This window comes from Amphiura filiformis, chromosome 4, assembly GCF_039555335.1.
Source record: "Amphiura filiformis chromosome 4, Afil_fr2py, whole genome shotgun sequence".
NCBI lineage: Eukaryota > Metazoa > Echinodermata > Ophiuroidea > Amphilepidida > Amphiuridae > Amphiura > Amphiura filiformis.
In genome coordinates this window covers 82,030,879-82,055,973 of record NC_092631.1, presented here as the reverse complement: position 1 = coordinate 82,055,973, position 25,095 = coordinate 82,030,879, and the positions used below count along the sequence as shown (strand labels likewise).

The following is a 25,095-nucleotide window of genomic DNA, read 5'->3' as shown; positions in this document are numbered from 1 at the left end:
GTTGGTGCTGCTGCTGCAATACTGACTTATTTCATAGTTCCAATTTCCAATTTTCAAAGAGAATTTGAAGATGATCTTTAATAAATTGGGTATCACAAAAAGGCTAAGACTCTACGCAATGTCCCTGAGGCAACGATTAAGTTGTGTAAGGGTTTACTTGTTTGAGTGATGATATGTTGTTGAGCAATGTTATGTAATGATTTCCTAAGAAAGTGAATGAACGTATTGGATGAAAACTGTGTAAAAAATTGAGCCAAAACTCTATTGTATGACATGAACACAACATTATAGTTCGAAAGAAGCATCTTTATGATCATAGGCGTAAATCCCGCACGATTTATTCCACTTTTGCATCATTTACCAGTTTAGTTTCAATATGGCAAAAATTTTGGCGCACTTCCCGCGCATTTGTACCATAAACTTATTCTGTAGCAAAAAGGTGCTGGATTGACTATACTTCGAGCATTTTTTCTAACCCTACCGCCCCCATCAATGTCAAAAAGTAATCTACGCCACTGTTTATGATGACAAAAATTGCTCGAGGAGTTCAGATCATAGGCTCTGAAATAGATTTTAAATGTTACACATTTGGTAGGTGTGATCGCGCTTATGACTAAGTTTCTTACCTAAACTTTTTTCTGAATGTCTTTGCATATATAACATGAAGATACAAGGTAATTATATAAAAACGGTCACCCATAGCCTAGAGTACTGCCATTTATCTCTTTCAAATTACATTGACAGGTAGTATTTAGCCGATTTTGTGGCAGCCATCTTGAATACGGAAACTGTCATTTTTTTAACATGGCAACAAGCTAATAAACTGCCAACACTGGTCCATGACAATTCTGTCACATCTGACAAAAATATGTACCGTTACATTTCCCAAGAGACTATTTTTCAGTGTTGAAAATGGCATATTATTTTATAATGATTTTTGCCTTAAACTACCAAAAACAACAAAGGACTGTAAGTTGTCATGGCACCCAACGTCTGCTGAATTTTTAGAATTTGTTTTCTTACATTCTGGCCTGAGGTTACCTGACAAAGGTTAAACAAAATCGATGGTTGGTTGTGTCCATGAGTGTGACGACGTAGAAAAAACCTCTTTATTATGCTTTTGGAGATGTGCTTATTATCACGCATTTCAGTATAACACCACAAAAACACTTAATTTGTGTATATTGTACCACGCTTGACACAATTTGGTTATATTGTTATCATAATCGATGAGCACGACAAGATATAGAACGAATTCAAACAAAAGTTACAAATATTTATATGAGCTCATCAATGTTTGTGTGCTTTATGCGCATACACGTACTCAAACAGTGTTATATAAAAGGCCCATCTTGAAAACCATTATTCTTGTCTTTCAAAAGGAGTTCTTTTATTATTGTATCGATACAGATTTTATTATGTTTTCAAACATTCAGCAGCGTTCGTAATGCATTCACTGATAAGATGATATAAAGGGACTCTTAACTTTGATTATTACTATATTGAATTAAAATTACCATGCGTTTTGGTAATAAGTCTACTGAAACTAATTAGGTTAAGATATATTAAAAGTGATAGCGCCCTCTATTGTTATAAATTAAATTTAGTGCGTTTATGCTACATTTTGAAACTTTTTTTAAAAACTAGTGATTTGGTAAGTAAAATGCCTCTATGAGGTATGGAGAAGGTTATGGAGGTATTGGCCGTAAACAGCAACAACAAACAAAGAAACAAACCAAAAACACAACAACAACAACAACAACAACACCAAGAACAAAAACAACAACAACAACAACAACAAAATAGCGCTCAAAGACCAGTAAACTAGTCGTGCATGAATCTCAATAGGTTTTTGTGTGTCCACATTGCACATCTTATTGTTGACCTCGGCTGTGGGTACTGCTGAGTCAAGTGGTAACAAACAATAAAAGCACATAATGATATGCAAGTTTATGGATAAAAAAGTACTACCGACTATGAGACAAACTTGCTATACAGGTTTAAATTTGATTAAAACCTGATACACATCTGATAAATTTTGTTGTGATAAAACAGATGATTGAGTTATTCTACTTTACCAGTGTTCACATACACCTTCGGAAAATAATGGCAGTTTGCAAAGTCAACCGACTATTTACGTCTTTCGTTTGAGGTGCATTTAATCTGATTTTTGTAACATAGATGTCACATATTCCTCTTGAATAGGACAGCTATGTTTGGAAGTGATTGTTTTATTGGCAGCTGTGGTGTCAGTAATAAGATCACTATGTATAAGATGTGTGTTCAGTAACTTCAGCAGTAAGCGTATGATTATACTTGGTAATGGCAGTATACTGATGCTTTGTTTTGCCTTAATTTGGTAGCAGTAAAACCCAGAAACCTAGATTTAGTTGCAATGTTACTCTATAGATTGCTGGAAATCGTGGAGCATAGGTAGTGATGCTTGGTCGTGATGCTTTGGTCGTGATGCTTGGTCGTGATGCTTGGTGTAACAATGACATCCTGAGCCATAACGTTTATTTTCAAATGGGATATAGGTCGTATGAGTTCTTACATAAATCATATGTTGAATTTTATTGATTTACATGTTATAAATTAAATTGTAATAATACTAATAAAAATATGATACCGGATCATGAGCGATAGTCCCTTATCTGTAGGTAACAAACCGTCTATCTGCCCAAAGCGATCTGGAATCTCTACGCTACGCATGATTGTTGTTTTTCTTTTCTCTTGTTTGATAAAGTGCGTGATATTGATATCTTACTCTCGTATTCAAATCCCACACTCGGAGCTAAATTCAAATACGCATGCTATTGTAATCCTCTCTTGTGTAATGATGACACACATCTTGATTTGCTGCGTGTATGGCACATCCGAACGCCGTAAATTAGGAAATATGGGTTATATAGCTATGATCTATGCATATATTGACTTCTTTTCCAACTTCCGTAGTACATCATTGTCGAATATTTGGAGACAATCACAAAAAAAAAAAAAATATATAACTATTTTGGTTAGAAACATACAACTTATCTATCTCAATAAACTTTAAAACACCTGGTTTTTCTCTACAAAAACAACCACAAATAAACAATTAAAACAAATAACCATACCTATAATACTTATCAAACTTATTTTGAAAAATGTGCCCATGATCTTTTTAAACATACAGTTTATATCATTTGATATTTCACTATATTTCACGTCGTTCTACGAAAGATAAATTGTTCGTCCAGTAACCAAGAGATGGCCTTTAATTAAACACTCACTATAAAAACCGGATCCACCATGTCAACGTTTGTGTAAAAGTGTAAGTGATTTCAAATCATTGATTTGTCGTTTTTTAACATTATGCAAAAATAAATCTCATGAGCTGGATTTGGTCTTACATTATACAATGATGTGAATTAAGGGACCGAGTTAAAGTCGAAATGCAAACCAAGGGTGGTTACGTTTGTTATTACTTGATCCAGGGATACAATAGTTCATGGAATATCCAGCCCCCGATGACAAGTAAACCGGTATCAAAATACAGTATGAAAGTGCAACATTTCCCATGGTGTTGATATATTTGCTGCAACTGAGCATTGCCAGTTGGATGCTTTTTCAAAATATTTCCTTCTTTTTTTGACATTTACTATTTTATGCGTAGTTGCAGTCTGTATTTGTGGTAAAGGGGCATGTTGAAAAGGGCACATTTCAATACTATTTAGAGAGGACGGTAGAACGATATTATTTATTCTAATGCTACCCGATTCTGCTTTCTTTCTTCTTCTGGCAACAAAAACTAGGTAATTTCAAAATGCTTCTTCTCCTACATGTTACATCCTATAATTATGTAACTTGCACATATGTATTGCCTATATCCAGTGCCCATATAGTGTAAACAGAATTGGGATTAAAGGTCATTAAAGCCATATTATAACATTTGCTGAGGAAGACGCCCTCACTGAATTTTTAAAATTCCTTTTTTTACACGATTCAATTGTACTTTATTAAACCAATATACCCTGCAAAAATCAAGACTCTAGGTGCTGTAGTTTTGTCATAATCCGAGATTTTGAATAAAACGCCGGAACCGGCGCTTTATTATTACGATGGAATTATTAGTCGAACGCATGCACGATGTTCATAACACACAGTACGTACACGGCGTGCGGGACGGTGATATACACAACAAAGGGTCGTAACACAACACGACCGAAGGAGTGGTACGTATTGGCGACATGTGCGCTGGTAATTTTCTTTGCTTTGCCGTAGTTGTTCGGCTCAAAAATAAAAGAGGATATATCTGACAGTAAAAGCTAACATTTTATGGCAAAGAAATGCTAATCTATTTTGTTTGAAAATGTTATAACATGGCTTTAAAGGGGCATTTCTGGTATATAACCAAATACCTTCAAAATGCTTCTTCTGCCACATATTACATAGCACAATGACGTCACTTGCACATATGCATCGGCTTTACCCAGTGCCTAAAACTTGTACACGGAATTGGGGTCAAAAGGTCATTAAGGGGTAAAATCTTACAATTGCATTATCTGGACATCTGTAAGGGTATGGGGCTCAAACTCGGTGACAACAAATCTTATGACCAGTGGAACATTTTGTAGGGGTCAGGTTAAAGGTCATGCAAAGGTCAAATTGTAGAAATGCATTTCCTGGACATCTGCAAGGGGTACGGGCTCAAACTTGGTGACAACAAACTTAATGATCAGGGGAACATTTTGGAACACACTGCAGGGGTCAGAGCAAAGGTTAACAGGGGTCAAAACTTATAATTTCATTTTCTGGATATCTGTAAGGTGTATGGGGCTCAAACTCAGTGACAACAAATTTCATGACCAGGGGAATAGTGCAGGGGTCAGGTTAAAGGTCATGCAGAGGTCAAATTTTCGAAATGCATTTTCTAGATATCTGTAAGGGAAGGGGTACGGGGCTCAATCTCAGTGACAACAAACTTAATGATAAAGGGAACATTTTGGAACATTGTGCAGGGGCAGGTCAAAGGTTATCTGAGGTCAAATCTTAGAATTTCATTTTCTGGAAATCGTTAAGAAGTACAGGGCTGAAACTTGGTGACAATAAACCTCAAGACAAGGGGAACATTAAGGAACATCATGCATGGGTCAGGTTAAATGTCATCTGGGGTCAAATCTTAGAATTGTATTATCTGGCCATCTGTAACTTGTATAAACTCGGTAACAACAAACCTCATGACCAGGGAAACATTTTTGGAACATTTTGCAGGGGTCAGATACCTCCAAAACACCAACATGCCCCAGCTAGGTTTGTGGTCTATGACCACCATTTGCCACTAGTTCTTTTTGTAGTGCTATATTCGTGCGTTATAACACGCGACGGAATGCGTAATTTTGTATGGAGGTACTTAGGGTAGTTGGGGTACGTTTATTTGTTTGGATTTGTGTACTGGGGTTTGCGTGTTCGTGCCAACAATCACAATACTAATGCAGCTGTTTTCCACACGGTACCTTCATGTTTGATTTCCTTGTTATTCTTCTTATAAATAAATAAATAAATAAATAAATAAATAAATAAATAAAAAATAAATAAAAAAATAAATAAATAAATAAATAAATAAATAAATAAATAAATAAATACATAAATAAATAAATAAAAAAAAAATAAATAAATAAATAAATAAATAAATAAATGAAAAATAAATAAATAAATAAATGAATAAATAAATAAATAAATAAATAGATAAATAAATAAATAAATAAATAAATAAATAAATAAATAAATAAATAAATAAATAAATAAATAAATAAATAAATAAATAAATAAAACATTGAAAAAGCTACTCCAAATTCCTTTTCAAACAAACAGAATTTCGACGCCAAACAGTGATCTTCGATCTGTTGAAGTTTCCAGCTATGTTGTCTGCAAACGGAAGACTTGCCATTCTCCAATGATTTGGCCAACTCACTTAGGTGCCAGCGTTGCACATTTTGAATGTTATTGAAAAGTCGGGCGTATACATTATTTGATATGAACAATTTATCGAAAGGCAAAATCATCATCACGGACGACAACATAAAAGCAATGTATTGCCTTCCTGATCAGTCAAAGAAAAAAAGAAAAAGAAATCTGTTTCTTAGAACTGTTTAAATACGTACATATTCGATATACACCTTGATAAAATAGTATTAAAATGCAAACTTTTCACTTTTCACAAAACGAATACAATGTATATCAACATTTACTTCAAATAGTTTGAAACGGAACATTTTCGTGCTGATATCACTGCAAAAATGGGCCCCCACTAGGGAATTTATTTTCTTTGCCCCCTTGACAAAAAGTCCAGGCATGTCACTGATTAGAACTCCTTACTGTTAAGCCCCTTGGCTATTTTGCTGGCAAGGCCGCTTTCCTTAAATCCGGCACTGAAATTACAAAATGATGTAGAAATAGTAATATTGAATAGCTGTTACGCATTTAAAATTTCACAAATTTCATTATAAAGTAGCTGGAAAGCTTTTTGTGACAGGAAGTGATTTTTAACCAAATTTCAATAATCTCCTAATTGTAGTATACCCCCTTTTCCCAGCCTCTTTTTCCGCGCCATATTCAGCAAATCAAATTTTATCCTATTAAAATAAGTTGACTGCTCGTCCCATTTGTCGCGCTTGTCGCTTGAGTTTTGCCTATCTCAATAAGACGAACCAAGCTCAGAATATTTAGTGCAAAACGTGTTTCTTGCTCGTATCTACATGCTCTTAAAGTAATCGTAAAATATGTTGTAACCTAAAAGGACTTTAGTTCCATCGTGATCATTCTGATCGATTTCAGTGAAATGACCGAGGGACAAATTCATAAAATTTTCTATCATTTGGCTGCATTTGGAGGATTTGATACGTGGTGAATATGGCAGAATAACACATTTGTGGGAGTTAATTAAGAGCACGATGGTTCTCTCATGAGAACCCATCAGATACGAACGATCGTCATCCCTCGGGTAGGGTTAGTGAAGCCTGAATGATTTATCAATGATTAATCATTCGTTTCATGCTTTTGCTTGTCTATCTGTCGGCCATTTTTAAGAGCATTGTTAAATGCACGATCTAAAGCCTTTCTTCTTCGCAAATCCACTTTGATCCCTGATTGGGTATTAATATTTGGATATCCTTATAATGCCGGTGCGAGAAATGATAACCTATATAAAATCCACTTCAATGGTATGGAATGTATAGAGGTACTCATTTTAATACGGTCAAATTTACAAGTTTAAAAAAAGTGGCTTGCATTGAAACTGACAAAAGATGTTACACTACGATGGTTAATATCCGCTAGCGACATATTTCAAGTGATACATAAACCTGCAGAACTACTCAATATAAATGACTAACCTAAAAACAGATATAAATGTCAAGCCTTGACTCTTCTATTGGGTTTGTTTAACATCGATGTGTGTTAGTTTTAACTATAAACTCAAAATGTTATGAAAAACATGCACTTCCATTCGGATTCAAGTATTTCAGAGATTTTGATAAAGGTGATGTACCATATCGTATTACTATAATTATAGTTACACAAGTACATGTTATGAAAAAGTCACTTATGTACTTCGCGTAATCAGTTGGAGCGATCCCATTGAAAGTTAATGTATCTTAAATTTGGAGTACCTGTAGGTATGTAATTTGAAGACCTGAGCGCAAGAAGACCGTAAGTCCACTTGGCCCCTCAACATGTATGCACTAAAGTTGCGTATAGTTTGGTAATGTTTTATACATGTTCAGGGGCCAAAACTAATCTTTCACAGCCTTTCATGATGTTTTCACCCTTAAACATGTATTAAACATTATAAAACCCTAAGAAACTATACGTAACTGTAGTGTAGTACATGTTGAGGGGCCAAGTGGTCTTACGGTCTTCTTGCGCTCAGGTCTTCATTTGTCGATATTGTAACAGCTATGATCGAATGCAAATATTTAGATTCAGGTGAAATTATCTAACATTTAAAAAAGAAAGCCCGGTTATTTATATAGTGCCCAACACATAGACGTTAATCCACAAGATTCAACATACTTTACTACCCTATATCATTCCATAAACCATATGTGTACATGTGTATTTGCTTATTCATACCACATAGATTTGCATTGATCGATGTTGGTACCTATTGCCAAGTATGTGAGGAAGAAAACTACATCAGGGATCAGAGGGATACATTATAAGTGTTGGTCAGCTGAGGCAAATGAAAATGTTTCCACACATTAACCCTAACCGAAGACTGAAATAAAAATAAACTTTACTTGAGATTATATTTCTGAATTACCGCTAAATAGAGTTGAAGCGATTTACTTTTTTTATCACTCATACCTAATGTATATTCTAGAAAGTTCATTGGTTGATTAACTATTGACATCAACCACCGCTGGTGGATCAATGTTCTAGGGTGCAAACTGCTATTCAGAAGGTTCTTTTATTACGAGGCCAGCTATTTTCAAAACCCGGTTAATCAGAAGATTTGCTACTCAGAAAGCCATTCAGCAGAAGACCCGATATTCAGAATTGTTGGGAGTAGCGGGCCTCCTGATTAGCGGACATCCTGAATATTGGATTGTTTGCTTTATTTTATTCAAATACTCACAATTTGATGTAATTGCAGAATATTGTCCGACGACCAACCTTGCCATAAAATGTCACCCTAACCATAACCCATAACCTATAAACTTATAACCCTAACTCTAACACTGTAACCTTAGGTTCAGCCTAACTTGGGAGGTGGAATAGATTCTGCATTTATACTATTCTGACTAATGGGTGTCTGACCTCTGGCTTTTGGAGTAACGGGACATTTCAAAAATATTCAAATAAAAAGCCATTCTATTCTATTCTATTCTATTCTATTCTATTCTATTCTATTCTATTCTATTCTATTCTATTCTATTCCATTCTATTCTATTCTATTCTATTCTATTCTATTCTATTCTATTCTATTCTACTCAGTTGAAAATGGACCCCTTTGTGTTACAATCTCTCCTATATTGTTCTATATGAACCAATGGGTCTCTTACTAAAATACTATCAAATAAGTATCAACAATGTAATATCGAATTTATAAGCAATTTTAAGTCCATATCCCTAAGAATAGTGTCACAAGAGTACAATTAAAATCATGGATTAGATTTAAAATGATAATGATTGGTTTCATTCCCTTATAGTGGACCTTGTCAGACGTATCCAAGGTGAGTTACCATCACTCAAATCAGCACAAAGGATGGATCTACGATTAGCTTAAGTCATTTAGGCGTAAAAGAAAAGAAATGATTGTGGCTATGACCATACAATGTGTTACCCCTGTCGGCATTTGACATTCAAATGCCCGAGCGAATACCACTGTCTAGAAAACAGTATTGAACAAGATCGCCTGATGTAATTGATTTCTTATCCCATACATCTTAATAACGTCGCTAAATGTTAGCACACTTGTCATTTCAAGGACAGTGAAAAGAATTAAAACTTTCATTTGCTGAAAACTAACGTAAAGAGTTTTCTTCAACTAAAATCATACGCCTATACGATTAGGTTAATCTAAACTGTCTGATACATCCATGATGCATGGTGTTCCTATGACAAACACATATTTCATAGAGAAAGGTGTCAGACTTATTCTGATCGCGTAAATAAGTTATTGTATCTTAGTACACACATCATACAATAGAATGAGGAAAGATATAGATCAAAATATCAAAATAGAAAAAAGAAGCATCGTTGTTCACCTCAAATTAAGAATATGTTTTAGTTCCAGTACTGCCTCAAGTACATTGAAACCGTAAGCAGTTTAATTATAATCGATAATAATTATGTAAAAAACACCGGCATGATTGATGGGAATTAAATATAATGAACACAATCCTTCAAGAGTCGCAAATAATAAAGAAGAGTATAGCGAACATTACAGTCGTATCAAATTCGGAATTTTAAAAAGAATTGGGGCTCCTTCTTCAGCTAATGTTTTGATATTTCTTTGACAATGTAGTCTGTAACTGGACCTATGTGGACTGCATCTGCCTGTCGATCCCATTACTAAAAGTAGTACACCGCTGCTTAGGTACTTTGTGGGTACTCTATATACGGTGCCCATGATCAGTCAAGTAGGGGTGGGCACCGTACGTGTAATTCCGGGGTGTGTGCTCAAGAGCACCAATGCATTGTATACCTCTGGGGCGGCAGCAATAACAATCTGGCAATGTAACTAAGAACTATCTGCTATAATAAATGCTATTATTATATGTTTCCCATGACATTTTTCTCCAGCTACTTATGTTGTAATTATACGTATAACTTGTTAGCCCCAAAGTGCTCCTTGCTGGATTTCTCTCACGACCTTTTATAAGTCTAGTCCTGTTGCCAAAGTAGTATCCGGACACCATGCAACGTGTTCAACATCTACCAAAAAGTAATTACCCCCACCCACCTTAATGAATGAACTTTATTCCAAAACGGTTGATTGCATGCGAAGCAAAATTTATTTCTGCGCATTATGACACCTCATTTGTTGCAATGTAACAACAAGATTTGAAAGTTGCAGTAAAATCCTATTGCCTTGTATTTAGTATCCTTTGAATGAAATCTGTTCAGCCCTCATTGGATTATCTCTTTTGTTTCATGCTCTTGAAGGGAATCAAAACATGTGATAATCAATAACAATTGTCATTATTCATATCAGTAATCATTATTCACGTAATGTCAAATTGAAACATAAAGATTTCAATATTTTTTTCTGACCAACAAGGTCCTAAATGGCCTACAATTGCAAGTTGTCTTTTCAGTGGTAAATTAGAATCAAAATTTACTGATTAGGACTGATTCCTAATTGTAACCCTTTTTTTAGACCTTCCTGGTCCCAAAAACATTGAACTTGTCATGTTTTAACATTGGATGAAGTAAACAATGACCACTGATGTGATTTTTTTACTGATTATCACATGTTTTGACCACCAAAGACTAATTAAATCCTTCCATGGCCACTGAATAAAGGCAATAGGATTTTGCTGCAACTTTCAAATCGTGGGTTACTTTCATTTAAATGTTAGCTACGGTATCAATACTGGGACCATTGCAACACATGAGGTGTCATAATGGGCAGAAATATATTCTGCTTCGAATGCATAACCCAGATTAGTTTTTTTTTGTTATATAGTTGATCGTCTTTAGTCACAACTAAAAGCCTGACACACGCGTTGGTGGTGTAAGCACAACGTCGATGGACATGAAATCATTTCTCTAAACATTTCCATGTGTTGGTCTGAACTGGACAAAAACACTAAATAAGACTTTTCACCCATAAATAAATGCTTCAGCGAGGTGATGATTTTATTCATAGATATTAAGTATCCATGTGTCATGTATTCTGCACACCAAATATGAGATTTCTATTCCATTTAGTCTAAAAGTATTAACTGGTTAAAATGTGAAATTTTTGTGTATAAAATTATTGAGACCGTTACAATAGAAACGGAATAGAACGCCCGAGTTACACATTTGATAAGATAGCAGAAAATATTCTCCAGACTTCTGTTCGTTTCGATGTATGAATTGTCAATTTGAAACATCTGTCCTACAAAAATTGTTAAATACATGAAGAACACTTTTGATTGCATGGATTCTCTACTGTAATGCGTTCGGCTCAAATGAGGATAGAAGAAATGAGGATAGATGAAAAAGAAATAAAAATCAATTTGTATGTAAATGTTACATTATTGCTTAAATCTTAAACATTTTGCTAATAATCAGTGTCTCCTTGTACGAAAATGCAATGTGTTAATGATTTAGTATGTTCATGTAACCATGGAAACTGTAGCTAAAAACAAATGTGCGTATCCGTTTTCATGGTTTTAAATTAGAAATACCTTTAAAGGTCAGTAATCGACATACCTGTGAGGTACAAACCGCATTGTGGGAGGAAAGCTGTTTATGACGTTATATTTGAAATAATATATACCAAAATCGATTCGATTACATTAATGTACGCCCAAGTATATACAATGGAAATACTTGTACACCTTTGCCTGTAACATAAGTGTATTTAAACTATGTTAAATAAGATTAAACATAAATATCATTTAATAAAAATAGACAATATTGTAAAATAGTTCGTTATAGGTTTAAAGCAACTCTATCACATAAGAACACAATTTGAATGAAAATTTTTATTAAAACCTGAAATAAAATATGTTCCTTTTTTTTCAATTTAAATTCAGCATTGTCAGTTGGATATGATAACGCACCAGTGCAAATAAATGGATTGTTTTCCATTAGCTGCTATTACAGAAAGTATTGACACTCCTATAGATGAAACGGGACTTCTCATTTTTTCAATTTCGGCCGTTGAAATTTCAGAGGAAAATGTATTACTTAGCAGTGGGAATATTACCTGAGGCACTTTATCACCGGAATTTGGTGTTTGGGTGTATGTGGGTGGGGGGTGGGGGTGTAAGCGTGTGCATTACAAATACTTCCGAGGACTCCGACATAACAACACACCGACACACCGAGGACTTGTTTTACCGAGGACCTAAACACGGGTCATCGCTATGCAAATCTCGTTAAACGGGGAAAAACGAGGTCTTATACCCTAATACTCCCTCTAGAGTGCACACCAGTAAATACAAGTCTCCTACACCCTGGGAGAAAAAAATCAGTGTTTCAAACGAGGAAACGTGCAATACGACTGAATTCAATCCATTAGAAAAGGCTTAAAACCCAACTATTAGGCCCTGATTCATATTTAATCCTCATTTAGGCCTGGGAAATAGATTGTCTGTGAAAAATGAGCAGGATCTGACTTTTTATTACAATTTGGCTAAACTTTCAAAATGTGTTACATTTGAGAAACACCAAGCTATTTGTAAGGTGGCGTACGCTGTATGGGCTATAGGGTGATCTAGTCGGCATTTTTCTGGAAAAAAATGCTGGACTCCGTATATAATTTCTACAATAGATGACTTCATCTGACCTTTGACTTGCAGAAAGGGTAAGTTTTGAAGAACTGAGTCGCTCTGGAGTCAAGAAAATGACGTTTTCCTGGACCCTGTTTGTACAGAAAGTCAATGGGAGCTATTTACTGGTGTGCACCCTCTATAGCTTAACGTACTCGCAGCGTTAAGCGGAATCGTATTTTGTTTTGGTATTACCGACTTCTTGAGTACTTGACATGACAATGCACAGACACACCGAGGACACACATTTTGACCTGCAAAAATTTCGTCATTTTTTTAAGGCCTAGAGAGTTTTTTTGTTGTTTTTGTTTGTCTTTTTATCGTTTTTGTTCTGGTCCAAACAATATTAAATTTGCAAAAGAACGTTTCATACCTAAAAACATAACATATTTGAACACGTTGACCGATTTTAAAGGAAGTCTTCGGCAGTCAAAACGTTATGCCTTATAATGTTAGAAAAAATTATGAAGCACAAATCACGTGGTTTTATTTAAAACAAACTCATATTGACCTTAAGATAAAACATTTAACATTTTAGCAGCTCGTGTATACACTCATTACTTCGCGCTGCCAACTGATGTACTGTTTCTTTGTACAATCAGTTTGTTACTGTAAACTTTTTTCCGTTTTACTCTTTACGATACGAATATTACTCAAAGCCTCACCTTACTACTTTACCAACAGCATTCCCATTTCATCAAATTGGGTCACATATTATATCAAATCCCGGATCACGAACGGTCTGGCCCTTTATCTGCATGTACAAACAGTCGATCTGCCGAAAGCGATATAGAAATCTGCACACCACGCATGGTTGTTGTTTTCCCTTTCTCTTCTTTAATAAAAGTCCGTGACATTGATCTGTTGCCTCGGTATTCAAGTCACATACTCGGAGTTAAATTCAAATACGCATACTATTTTAATCCTCTCTTGTGTAATGATGACACACATCTTGATTTGCTGCGTGCACAGAACCCCGGCATAAATTAGACAATATTGTCTATAATAGCTATCCGACTGAAGTATCTGAATACATTGACTTACATTTACACTTTCCATTCATCATTATACATTTACTTTTTAGGGCGCGTAAAACAATTAGAAAAATAAATAGTTGTGTATCAGTGTACTTCGATTATATTATATAAATGCGCTTTTATAAATGCGCACGTGACCACCTCCGCCCTGCCATAACAGCTTATAGACAGCAAGTCTCGAAGTGACCTTCTACATAGCAAGTGGTCTTTCTATACATTTTGAATGCAAAGGCGGAACAATATGAGACTGTTTTGCAGCAAAATTGTCTATTTTGTTCAACTTTGTGATTATATTGTAAACGTTTTTGTCGTTGATTATTTTTTTTCCGTCGACAAATACTTTTAAAATGCTGTTTTTGATAACATATTACAAATTCTGAATTGCAAAATGTGTAATAAGTTTGCAATTCAATTAATACAAATTTGACGATATTTATCTACAACGTTCCTATCCCTTTCTGTATAGTGGTCAATGCATGAGGATTTTGTCACTCTTGCTGGTCTTGGTATGTCATGCCCATGGATCACGTGCGCATTTTATAACCGAAATACACTGATTATAATAGAGAAATTAAAAAAAAATGGATTGCAATACGATTGACAAAAGATGCTACATCACGCTGAATAATATCCAGAGAGCCAGAGATAGTTATTATATATCAGGTGTTCCATAAACCGCGAGAACTGTTCAATATAAATGCCTAACTCACAAAACAGATATAAATGTTTAGCGCGGATTCTTCTTGCGGCCTGTTAACCATCGTGTTTTGTTACCTTTTAACAGTACTAACAGATAGGAAATGTTTAAAAAAGATGCACATGTGTGTAGATCCATGCCTTTCTGTATATTGTGATAAACGTGTGGTATCATAGCTTACTACTATAATTATAGTAACACACGCGCGTGTTACGAAAAAGTCATTTGGGCGTAATCAATAGAGAACGATCTCTTTGTAAGTTAATGTATCTTAAATGTGGATAGCTTGCAATAAGTACCTGCATAAAATTTGTTGACGTTACAATATCTATGATCTAATGCAAATATTAAGATTCAGGTAACATGTAATAATCACGCATTAAATCATTTCCTATAACCATTTATATGCCAATCTGTAAACCAATGAAAGATTATTATAACATTCAGGGATGATTTTACTATCTCATTCCGCAATGCAGCTTTGATGCACCGTTTTGCCTCAGGTGAATATTGATCTTAAAGCGGCAAACAAAATACGTGCCTTTCAATGGCTTTGGTTACTCAGAAGCAAATAATGTGATGTAGAAATCTGCATTAAGGATATTCTTTTGACCAGTTGAGGCAAGTGAAAATATTTCCACATATTGTAAACAAAGAACTGCCGTTAGTGAGATGATTAATAAGATCTATATGCGATTGAATTTCATAATCGCTTCGAAACTCTTAGTACACAACTAGTATTTATATCGCTCACTGTTCTAGATAGACCATTGATTAATTATTGATTATAGTTTGATATAATTATTGATTATAGTTTGATATCTGTATCCGCAATTACAACCTGCTACTAGGAAGATTGCTAAGCAGAAGGCATGGTTGTCAGAATATTCTGTGTTAACGGGCCATCCGTAAAGCTGATCGATTATATGCAAAAAGCTTGCTAGTCATAATTTGGAGTACTGCAAATTATAATCCACACCTCACCGTGTAATTGTGAGCTTAATCATAACACTCTTAGCCATACCCTTCTGCTAAAAGCAACCATTACCCAACCTTCCCTTAGAAGGTGGAAAAAATCCTTCAATTACGCCCAACATATTAGGACTGACATCCTTTCTGACTAACGAATTTCTGACTTTATGGATTTCTGAGTAACGGGTCATCTACTTTTGTGACTGACTATGTTTTATTATGACAATTTTACGGGAATTTTGAATATCGCGTGTTGAGAGATGGCTGTTTTTATTCGTTTTTATGGTTGATATGACTTTGTTTTAAATAAAATTTAAAAATATGTGATTCGTGCTTGATGATTATTTTTCTAACATATAAGACATAATGTTGAGATTGCCGGACACTTCCTTTAAAAAAAATGTAATATTTTCTGATGCTCTCATTTTTGTAAGGCTTTAGGTCCTGTATTTGTTTTAAAAATATTAAAAGAATAAACATGTCCTTTTATTCATACGATCAAAATATTAGTCTAATTTGCGTAAATATGCACGTAAATGACGTCAACGTCACGCGATGTTCATAACACTGTACGTAGCGTACATGGCTTACGGGATTACATGTTTATAATACATTAAGCCGATCGACCTACCTCAATCACGATCCACGGACTGCTACACACATTGCGTTACGGGCGCTACATATCAATTTGTAAGCGTTCTTTAGCAAAGGCAACGTTTATTGAATTTTCAAAACAGGCGAAACTAGTAGCATTTTGCACAAGATTTGCAATTTAAAGAGAATTGGCAATTGCTCGTTGAAATGAAGCTAGTATATGTGTGCTCTTTCATTTAATGATATTGTTACGAGTCGTACTTGACTCAAGGCCAAAATCACCTTTTACCCGAACTCACACGAATGCACAACACAAATACACTGTTTGATTAAGCTAACATAATCTAAGTCTTTAATTGAAAACAAAGTATGCTTGGTACATATAACAACAATATACACTAAAATCACACAATCAGTTTTACTCTATCGGTACTTAACCAGCGGTCTTCTTGTTGGTGATTCTAGAATTCTTGCAATGTTCTGGACGACTGATGTAATATATCCTTATTCACTTGTCCTGCGAAAATCAGCGAAGTCCATAGTACACTTGCATTTATAAATCCTTGCGTATAAAATCCTCATACGAAAATGATGATGCTTCCTCCAATCTCCTTTGCGCTGCTATCTCCACAAATATATCTCCTTGCGCTGCTTTCTCCACAAATATATCTCCTTGCGCTGCTTTCTCCAAAAATGGTGTTTCTTTCACCAATCACTCTTTTCCCAGGGAACAGGTTTCTGTAACACAGCTCCGCTGTTGTTTGACAGATGCGTGGCCTCCACAAACCCAGCAACCTCCAGCAATTTGACAGAAGAACTTTTAATCCTTTGATGAGGAAGAGCACTTTTGGGTGCTCGCTGTCTTCTTCGTTGCTGTATTAAAATTAGCTCAATTATTGGCTATATAAACTGGTTAAAATGTACTTCTTTTTTGAAGCACGAAGACCATCACACACATGTGGAGTTTCTCAATCTTCCACGGCATTCTGTAAAGTCCCAACAAAAGCCTCCAGCTTTTTATATCAGTACTCATGCAAAAACCCATCATCTATTAATAGTCCATTACTTCAATCACATTTTCACAACATGGCTGCAATCTTGGGATTTCCAAATATTAATTATACACATTCACCTTTCACATTACATCACTTCCTGGGGGGTTTTCTGACTATGGTGCAATATACTGAACTGGGGATTTCCAGGTTCCAAACATAGATCTGACTTTGTTTACAATAATTTGGGGGAATACCAAAATGACTTTCCACACCATTGTCTTGCACGTACAAGGGGGTTTCCCATCTCAGGAAATACTTTCAGCTTGTAAACAAAGTTAAATAATTAAATTAAATCAAATTACTCAGGGCACATCACAATATACATTTTGAAAAATATTGTAAGGAACACTTTTAAAACCTACATCTTGGTCAAGTATTGTACTTGAATAGGTCGTTTTCAACAGATTTTTCACATTCGCGTTGCTATAAACATTGAATTGCGTCATCTGTTGGCGGAATGAAAAAAGAGGTTTTTAGCGGGAATTGTTAGCTTTCGTTTGATATAAAACGTTTTTGGATGAAGGGAGCGTTCGGGATTTTGACAAAAATGAATCACAGATGCCCTATTTTCCACTAGTCACCAGCTAGATCTCACACAGGTCTGATGATGATATGCACTCAACCGTTTAGTACAATCACAAACTGTGCTTGAAAAAATCTGTGTACTCGGGTGTATCGAAGTGGAAACTGTGCATAGATGCATTTATATGAGAATCGTTTTATAGCCAAATCTTTACATATGGTTTTAATAGTAATAGTCCTGATCTTGGCTAATTTGGGGACATTAGCTAGTAGTGAAAACATTTTATGGAACAATAATTAACAATCCATATTACAATATTGATTTCTATCCGAATCATTTAGACATTTAGTGACTCTTTGTAGCTCCATTTTTATAAGAATACCATCACAGGTCAGTAGTCGTCCTACTTATGAGATATAAACCGTATTGTGGAAAGACTCATTTGAAAATACAAACCATACCAAAAATCATTTTTATGACGTTCTTCCGAAAGAAAATCTACCAAAATCACTTCGATTATTTTAATGTACACTCAAAATACACTTACAACACCCTACACCGTTGACTGTAACCCAATTTAATTCAACTATGTTAAATAATGTAATCAAACATAAGTCTACTGACAAAAATGGGATCAGCGTTACTGTAAAATCGTTCGTAAAAGGTTTAGAGCAACTCTATCACGTAAGAACAAATTAAGAATCCTGGCGTTTTATTTTATATAGACAAGAATGTACGTACTTATATTGAAACCTGATAGAGAATATCTGACTGAGTCTGCAGAACAGATCTAGCAAGTCTTGATATAATAAAAGAAAGAATTTGCAGTGGGGTAAAATAAGATAACTTCAATGGATAGGAAAATTCCTTTTGCTTTCCATAGCATGCCAGTTTAAGAAGCTCCTGAAGAGCCACCTATTTCGCGATGCTTTTCAGCAGTAGATTTTGAGCCAATGAGCGCCGTTGAACATTTTGAAATGATTTTGGCGCAAGGACATAAATGTAACTGATTGATTGATTGATTGATTGATTGATTGATTGATTGATTGATTGATTGATTAATTGATCGATTGATTGATTGATTGATATTCCCATTTTGTTCCTTTTCAGCAGTTCCAATTTCAAAGAAAATGTACCATTTAAAAGAATTGGAGGTGACATATTATCTGCTTTCCCTGGGATTAAAAAAAAAATTGAATGCGTATTGCAGTAATTTAGATATGCATATGTTTTTTAGGCTTGTTAAGAAAGAAAAATGTCACTTTTAGGTGCTTTGTGCCTGAGTAATTTAATTTGATCATTAATTTATCTTCGTGTACAATTAAAGGTTGGGAATCCCTTGTCATATTGGAGGTGACATATTATCTGCTTTCCCTGGGATTAAACAAAAATTAAATTCGTATTGCAGTAATTTAGATATGCATATGTTTTTTAGGCTTGTTAAGAAAGAAAAATGTCACTTTTAGGTGCTTTGTGCCCTGAGTAATTTAATTTGATCATTAATTTATCTTCGTGTACAATTAAAGGTTGGGAATCCATTGTCATATAATCACAGTAAAAGAGTCAGGATTGGATTCGAAATACCATACAATGTAAAATGAATATGGCATTATATTGGACCCCCCCCAAGTGTTGTAATGTCAAAGGTTATTTTTTTATTATTAAGCTTGGGAATTTCAGATTACATCATATGTTTTGAGCATGTGAATGAAGTTATGGGATATTAAAGTAATGGGATTTTTGTGTTTAGTATATTAGAAAATGTACATGATTTTTGGCAGAGATTAATTTATTATATTGTTGTTGTGAGCTAATTAGTGTGCTTACAGTCCATATGCCTTCAAAGAAAGGAAATTGCGAACCAGGCATATCTTATGTAGTCAATACTACTATCCAGTATACGGAGAAGACCTATAATACTTAAAGTGCGTGTCTCTTCCAAGAAATCTGGCGAGTCGCCGCACCCGCCCTATATTCGTTAGATTATTGACCTACTTTTTCACATGCAGTGTTGCAGAAAATATTTGTTCTGGTTTATATACCCCAAAACCCACAGAGGTGATATTTTACGGCGATTTTTGCAATTATTAATTGATTTTGCTATTTAAGTAATACGATAAAGTCATCATAGGCAGTAATGCAGAAACTACAGAAATCAATAGTTTGAGTAATAGAAATACATAGTTGCCGAATTCAGAACTTGCGCAGCAAGATTTGCAGATGTCTTTATTAGAACAGTACCAGTTCACCCGTTACTCATGGGCCTCAAGGAAGAACAGATGATTAATTGTGTTTTCAACTGATTGAGTGTCCCAGGTTAAAGAAGAAATAAAACAAACAAAACAAAACTCATTCATACATTTCTCAAGACAATTTTACATTATATTTTACTCCCCTATTCCTTTTAGATGAATTTTTATTACAATTACTTTATTCAAAAAACAAACAAATGATATAAATATTCCGGTAGTGAAAAAGTAGTATTTAGTGGGTCAACTTTCATAAGTGCACAAGTGAAAGCATCGGTGTTATGTAATCGGATTAACTTTGCTTAACAACATGCAGTGAATCGCCATAGCAACATGCTGACTGCAAAATCAGTTGGAAGTGGGAAATATTGATTTTCAGATATAGCCAAACAAAAGAAATAATTTAAATTTTATTTTGTTACATATAATTTTTGAACACTTAAACTGTTCATATTTTTGGATCTAAATGTTCAATTGCAAAGGGATGTTCTGCAAAATATAGCTTTACAAATGATTTATGCAATCATACAGAAAAACTGAAAATTAAATATGCCCCACTTCCCACTGATCACACCACATAAAAGCTTCTTCCTGACACCTCACATCGCGCTATAAGTGACACTCTGATCGTGCGGGCTAGCGATGGCAGTGTGAAGGTCAAGATCTTTAGAAAACCAACTCACACTGACCAGTATTTAAGTTTCATATCACACCACCCTTTAGAGCATGAGTGTGATCAAGACCTTATTATATAGGAATGAAATTGTTACGGATCCGGAGGATAGAGCTGAGGAAACAAGTAAAAGGAGCGCTCCGAAACTGCGGTTATCGAGACTGGCTTTTATCAGAGCCCAGGAGAATCGTGGAAAACCAGCTTCACAATACGATCCGGATAGTGAAACTTCCAAGGGGTTCACAGTAACTTTACCTCGTTTGGAAGGAACTTCGGAGCAGCTTTGCCGAGCATTTAAAACAGCAGGTGTTCCCACAGCTTTCAAACCATACCGCACACTCTGGCAAACACTCGTGTCACCGAAAGATAAAATAGACAAATTTAAACAGTCAGCAGGCCGGTGACACTCCTCCCGAAGCATGGCAAAATTACCCCTCCAATTGTGTTTGTTCAGTTTTGTATGGAGAGCCTTTGTACTAGAAATTCCTTTTAAAAGCATTAAATTAGTATCACCATGGCGGCCCCTTGCACTGGAAAACCAATATGTCTTATTTAAAAAGAAACGAATATACAAACAAATCCAGATACGCCTGTACCACCTTTGTTCCATAACCATTAAGGTATTGGACATTTTTTGTTTTTGCTATAGCCCCCGAATGAAATGTATTTAATTATGTTTGTACTCACTCAGGTAGCATTGTGTGTGAAATTTACATCCAAACTAAGTGCTATTCTTTTTTATGGACACTTTAGTGTATAAAATGGCCCAAAATGTTGGTTTTTCAATATTGCCGTCCATTTCTAATCGTCATTACCATACACTTTACAAGTAAAATAAGTAAAATAAAAAGGCTCATAAAAATGTAATAGCACCTAGTGCGGATGTAAAATTCACACAAAATGCTTTTTGAGTGATATAAAGATAATTAAATACTTTACATTCGGGGGCTATGTGGAATGTTTTTTAATGTATTCCTTGTAGAGTGACATTTCACAATAAAATGTCCATTGGAAACAAAGGTGCTGTGTACATATAAATGAACCATTGACTTGACGCCACGATGGCAGAATTTATTAGCCGTTTTATTCCATGTTTTTACCGTACATTCAAATCCCATTTCTTGTTTAAATTATAATGACTTATATTTTGCATCTTCAATGTGCAGTCCATATGCACAAACGAATACTAGTCTTTTCGATATTGAGCTTTTTGTACAACTCATATAACATGTCACTAAAGCAGGTCATATGTGCTGACCTTCTTCTATTGTATTTGTTCATCTGTGTATGGAGAGAAGAACGCCATTGAAACTCCATCGGTATTAGAGTGTAGTTAATTGAACTCACCGGATTGCTATTCCAAGTACTTTGATAATACAGATAATATGTGACTGGACATCACGAATCAGCCGTAAAGTCGGCCCCCGGTCAATTTTGTTTTATTTTGTGTATAGAAAATATATATCAAAAGCTTTAAAATGGTATATCATTTGACTTCAAACGATATCCAGAAGCGGGGTTATGGTTTGTTGAACTAAAGTATGCACAAAAAGTAACTCAGCTGTTATATATACGCCTATAGATTCAGAACTAATAATTGTTTTCACAATATTTTAACATAAAAAGAAGGATGATTTATTTACGCGCATTTTGATACCCCATTTGTCCAATTTTGTTCAATATTGACAATACAGCTCAGTGTTTTGAAAGAAAACTACCCCAATTTAAAAGTTGCAGTTATTTGTATTGATTTGAAGTAAGCGCGAAGATAATGGCTGGCTTTACGTGTTTACAGTGCTGGCATTATAACCATTGATCGCTGTAAACTGCAAACTTTTAAATTCGGGTATTTTTTCTGTAAAGCACTACTGTGTTGTTAATATTGAACGACATTTGACGAATGGGGTATCAAAATGCGTGTAAATAAATCATCCTCTCTCTATGTTGAAATATTGTGAAAACAATTATTTGTTCTGAATCTATAGGCGTATTTATAACATTTAGTGCAGACTTTATGCTCCTTCAACAAAAGTTTTAGTTTTTATCGGTTCTACATTTTTTCCACATTTCTGGTAATAAATATCAAACAGTCATAATTGGCGGTCATTTCAAATCATCCCCAAGTCAACAAGGTTCAGGAATGTCCTCTCATTGTCAATTGTTAATTATACATACCTAGACAAATGCTGTGTTATCTACCACTTGAACAGGATTTGGCCAAAGCAAACAAAGACAAGAACTATTCTACAGAAATGGGTAGAAGCTTATTATCCTCTTCAGCAATAGTATCATTGATTGATTTAAACAGTGTTTGATGAGATTCTTGTCGCACTGAATTGAGACAGCTATGAATACGACCTTCACGTATATTTTACACTGTAACTCAGAATACAATTTGCCGAGTTTACGGCTCATTCGTAGTGTCCACTCACATATGTACTAATGGGTCGAGGTGATTGCATTGAAAAACAGTTACATAACAGTTACGTAATCAGTCGATAGTTTGGACACTCTTCACTTGCAAACCATCCAAATTCATAATCTATTTGCGTTGGAAAAGAAACCACGTGAATAGAGTGCCCTCTCAAGGGTGCCTTCTCTCAGCAGTCAGGTACCGTCTACGAAATCTCCTGATAAGATTGTGATGCTATGTACATTGGTGAAACAGGTTGAAAGTTGTTAAAACGGCTATCTGAACATAAATCAAAGGCTGCCATCAAATACACTGAGAAAACGTAAATGTGCTGGAAAAAGAACCCAAAGAATGTTCCAGAAGAGTCCTAGAAGTTATTCACAAGAATGCGCTCCCAAGAGTTGTATGCTTCCTTACCACCATCTCTTTGATTCGCGCCAAATTTCGCAAATTGAAGTTTGATCCTACTTATATGACTGCTCGTCTCATATATCGAGATCCAGCATGGCTGAAGTTTCCATATCTTAACAAAATGACCTAGTCAGAAATGTATACGGATTGCAATAACATCTTGTCAAAATTTAGCTTCAGTGCTAGAGGATGTATGTTCGTTTTGCTGTGGATTTAGACTTTGCTTCTATTTGCTGATCTTGGAGTTGACTTGGACTCCGACTCTACTGGGCTCGAACTTGAAACCAAGTCCGCCTTAAAACCAGTGTAATTTATCAACTAGAAAAAAAAGCGGCAAGCTATACCAACTTGATGTGTTGAAACAAGTAAAATACAGGCTAGTCGGTACGCAAAGGTTGAAAAAGAACAACTAATATAGGCACATATTAAGCTCGATAGCCAAAAACGATCAATTTCATGCCATCAAAAGTCGTAAACCTGCAAAAGCAACTGGGATCAACGATAATATAAAAGGGCACTGGAACCACTGTGCATATAAGCAGACACGATAAACCAAACAACATATAAAGTCACAAACGCAGGCAAAGTTCGATGGCCAATAATTGCAATCCAAGAGCCAACAGAAGTGTCAGGAACAAGTGATAAAAATCACTGGGCACATCAGCAGACAAACTAAACCAAACTGACAAACACTCTGCTCTTCTTCAGGGGCAGACAACAAAATATAAAAACAAACAACGAAAACTACATGCTACATTTTAAAAACAAATGCAAGTCAGAAACTGAAGGCAAGTTCAGATAGAACTCAGTAGTAAACAAGACAACAAGCAGTTACAAGCCCAGAGCAAAATAAGGTATGTCTGATTTGATTTGATTTGATTTATTGATAATCCAGGCAAACATACATACAATAGCAGAAAAAAAAAGCCTTAAAACAATAAACACAAATACAATAGTCAACGGGGTCCCTGGCGGATTCCCTAATAGCGAACTAAATCACTTTGAAGTGGGTCTCCGATAACCCCGTTGACGAAAGATAATATATATAAAAAAGCGATTAAAAAAACCGCACACACAACACATTACTGATAAAGGTACATACAACTACGCGTTTTGCGCGAAAATGAAAACAAACTAAAAACAATTTCACTGGAGACATCATTTGGTAAGGAAGACCATAACCTGGGAAATGCGACAAAGAGGAATTATGGAAAGCGTCAGTTCGGCTGCGATGGAAATGCCGGAAATCTATGTTGACTGCTTGTCTGGAGGAAAGAGTATTCAGCTTGATATAGTCAGCCCAGCTAATATTGTATTTATTCCACAGACATCCAACAGCAAACATAATGCGAAGATAATCAAAGCGAGAAAGAATGGTGGGAATCTCAAGGGTCTGGAGTCTTGTACTGTAGGAAGGCCTAGACTGCCAGGGACCAGGAAAACAGTATCTGGTGAACCTTCTCTGGACCCCTTCCAGCTTATTTTGTGACCCTCCTGTTA

The 25,095-nt window shown here is 35.2% G+C and overlaps 1 protein-coding gene across 1 annotated transcript in view; it reads left to right on the top strand.

Annotated features, from left to right (window-relative positions):
* Positions 1 to 25,095, top strand: part of LOC140151508 (diuretic hormone receptor-like) — a 470,017-nt gene that overhangs the window by 158,449 nt on the left and 286,473 nt on the right. The window lies entirely within an intron of this gene.